This window comes from Charadrius vociferus, unplaced genomic scaffold (assembly GCF_000708025.1).
Source record: "Charadrius vociferus isolate BGI_N301 unplaced genomic scaffold, ASM70802v2 scaffold196, whole genome shotgun sequence".
Taxonomy (NCBI): Eukaryota; Metazoa; Chordata; class Aves; order Charadriiformes; family Charadriidae; genus Charadrius; species Charadrius vociferus.
In genome coordinates this window covers 2,942,962-2,946,572 of record NW_009648953.1, presented here as the reverse complement: position 1 = coordinate 2,946,572, position 3,611 = coordinate 2,942,962, and the positions used below count along the sequence as shown (strand labels likewise).

At 37.8% G+C, this 3,611-nt stretch overlaps 1 protein-coding gene across 1 annotated transcript in view; it reads left to right on the top strand.

Annotated features, from left to right (window-relative positions):
- Positions 1-1,155: 1,155 nt before the first annotated feature.
- The window catches only part of GLT8D2 (glycosyltransferase 8 domain containing 2), a 17,638-nt gene continuing 15,182 nt past the window's right edge, over positions 1,156-3,611 (top strand). The window contains exon 1 of the mRNA XM_009887419.1: positions 1,156-1,425. The gene's annotated coding sequence lies outside the window, so the exon portion shown is untranslated. The remainder of the gene's footprint in view (positions 1,426-3,611) is intronic.

The window sequence follows — 3,611 nt, the reverse complement described above, 5'->3', positions numbered from 1 at the left end:
TGTGAGGCTGAGGGAAATCCAGAGAAGGTGGTGCTGGGTTGCCAGTAACCCATGGGTTGCTGCCAGGTGAAGCAGATGGTCTCAATGCTGCAGGCTCATACAGCTGTGGGCATCTTAGATCTGTTCAGGAAGCAGATAGAAATGGAAGGGAGATGAACAAAACACGGGTGGATTTTGATGCACACCAGCTTAATACAGCTTAAAAAAATACAGAAAAAGTACAGAAAAAGTAGTAGTTGTGGCCATCTTCACGAAGCGCATAACTATGTATAGGTCTTCATTTCTTCTTCAGACAGCTCTGCAAGAGACGGATTTCTGTACAAAATCACAGATAAGATAGTTTGGGCATGTTTGAGACATACAGTTGAAACCCCACATTTTTAGTTGCTGCAAATGGAGCAATAATCTTCAATCAAAACAATTCCTGATTTTTAAAAACTTGACTGAATACCCCTCATAAATTTTGCACTGCCTCAGGCCAAAATTATGAAAAATAGTTTAGAATTTGAGATTATTGTTATTATTCCTTTCAGTACTCATCAAGGTCTTGCAACAAAACAATGTTTCATCATATAGAAGGGAGGCTCCTAGAAGGCGGGTGGGAGAATTTGAATAAAAGAAGTGACAAAAATAAAACTGCAAAGCATGCCAGGAGAACTTAGAAGGCAGAGTATCAACATGTGCTAGTTACTTTGATCTAAGGTCCTTTTAAATCCAAACCAAACCAGTGGATTCAGATTCTCTTAACTGCTCAGAGATTCGGAAATGACATGATTCAAGTCAAAATGCATGTTCAGAGTTGAATTTTGCAAGTTTCCCTTAGCTTTCAACTTACAAGAACTCTGCAAATAGACACTGGGAAAACTTTGGCTTTCAGTTTGACTTGGGCATGTTGTTTGCTCTTGCACACTAGTTGTCTGTTCATGTTTACTGTAAATAATGACTACAGACCTAACCTGCAACTAGACTGCTGAAGTAACTTCTGGAAGGGTTTGTTTCCTTCTCTTTCCCCCACCCCCTTAAGACTTTTTGCCTTATGGGATTTGTTTGCAATCTGCTAGCTGAAGCTCTGAGGCAAGTTTGCCAGATCTGGGGCTGCATCATCGTTCTGCACATCTGGAAGTGGTTTATGGGCTCTCATTCCTCCAGTGCGGCGTCTGGACTCTCTGCTATTCCTCAGCAGCAGAGAAAGAAAAGAAAACCAGCACAACTCCAAAGTAAACTTTGAAGAGTTTGCAAAAGGAATTGAATATTAAAACTGTTACTGTGCCCTGTAAGGCCCTTGCGTGGGGACTTCAAAGGAGGATGATGGTCAAGGAAGCTATGGCAAGAGTGCTTACAGCTGTGGGTTATCTAGGATCCAAGTAAATAGCTCTACAGCTCTTCAGGAGAGAGGAGTCCCGAATACTGTGCTGCTTTGAAGAGGTAAAAAGACTAATTAAGCAGGAAATATCTGAGCAGTAATGTCACTGTTTCTGAGCTTTCCCTTCTGCAGCCCCTCATTTTGTTTCAGGATTTGGCAACTGACTTAGGGAATGCCAGGTTCCAGGAACTGATGTCTACAGTCAGGAAAAAATGAGTAAATATTTGCAGGGGAACAAGTATTCCTCTTTTTCCTTAAAAATCAGTGAGTAATCAATCTGAGTTTCTAGGCTTAGGAATGCTGTAGCTTTAGAACTCAAACTTGTATGAGAGTCTGTCTGAGTTTGGATTTGAAAGTTTAAAATGTGCTTCAGTATGTTGATTTAATAATTTCTAAAGGTACCACGAAGCTGTGGCTACCCAACTTTCATCTTGCAGTGATCATGAGTGTTGTTTGTGGCTATCGTTACAAACGTTAGTTAAAAGATAGTAGTCAGCCCTATGGAAATTAGGGGAAGATTGTGATTAGCTAAAGTGGGGCTAGAAAGTTACTCCAAGAGTGTAGGGCATTCTGTTGTCCCTCTGCTTACCTAAATGAGTAAACTTTTTAAATGGATAAGAAGACAATACTTGTGCATAATGTGTGAGAGAAGGGCTTTCTCAGCAGTGGGTTTGGGGTTTTTTTCAACCGATAAGCTTGATTTCCTCTCTGTGTAAATTAATGCCACATGAAGAGAGTGTGCTGCAGGAATGTAGAGAAGTAGTGCAGATGCAAAAGGACTTTCAAAAATACTCTTCTATCACTACAATTTAGTCATCTTTTGGGATCTAAATACATGCGAATATAAGTGGTGTGTAAACAAAGCCACATCTTAGCTTTTTTAATAATTTTATTGTCGTTTAACTTGTTAGTCGAAGTACAGACTAACTTAGGATGCCGCCTGAACTTGAGCATTAACCAATGAGAGACGGTTAGTTTTGTGACTCAGGTTTCAAGAATTCTTGCTGTTCTGTCTGTCTTCACAAGGAGTTGGAATAAACTTCATTTTTATGTGTGCACAGAAACCATCATATATCCTTATCTATGCTGTAATGCATCCATATCTGTATGTATGGAAACAGGAAAAATTGGTTTCTGTCCTATATACGGCTACCATAGCGTAAAGATTAGATGGCATAATTGTATTCCCCCCTCTCGTCCCAACTTCTGGTGCTGTCTTTTACTGTTTTTTGTTTGTTTGTTTGGGGTGGGGTTTTTTTTCCCATAAACAGTAGTTTTGAGTCCAGAATTCAAGTAAGTGTTGTATTTCCCATAATGGTGTATTTTAGGGGTTATGTTCTGTCCTCTCAGGCATAAAGTTATGGCCACTCTTGTGCCTGGTTTAGAAATACAATTTTAGGAAATGCTACCTCGTTTTCTTCAGCATCACAAATAACATGCTTAAAAGCAAGTCACGTTGCACAACCCCCCCCTTACTGTTAGTGGAAAGGTACTGCTGTTAGGAACTATTTTCACTATTGCTCTGAAATTTTTTGAAAGTCTGAAAGACGCTGCTCTAGTGTAAGATTCCCAAATGTTTGGGAACATACTGCAGCAAGAGATTAGTATTTGTGATTGTTATTTTGGTTTTGATGAGATCAGAGATAAATGTAAATGTATTTACAAATTGCATCAGTGGGTGTTTTAATACTTCTTTGCACATTACTTTAAAATGTGTTAAATAATCTTAGTTATTACTGAGATAGGTAATGGGATGGAATTTATTACAATGTGGTTCTTTTCAACCTATTAGTAGCTTAAATTAAAATATGTAACAGTTCTATCCCACAATACTAGTTATTTGTTATCCCAGAATATTAGCTATTTGTTCCCCAAAAGTTATTTACAGAGATAGAGTTCAGTTTTACTTTTACCATGTCAGCAGTAAAATTTGATGATGCAAAACCTTGTCCCTGAAATAACTAACTAGTATTCACTGCTTCAACCTATTAGTAGCTTAAATTAAAATATGTAACAGTTCTATCCCACAATACTAGTTATTTGTTATCCCAGAATATTAGCTATTTGTTCCCCAAAAGTTATTTACAGAGATAGAGTTCAGTTTTACTTTTACCATGTCAGCAGTAAAATTTGATGATGCAAAACCTTGTCCCTGAAATAACTAACTAGTATTCACTGCTGGTATTAATGATTTTTCTCTCTCTCTTTTTTTTTTTAATTATTTTTTTGTTTTTTTTTTTTAAGTTTG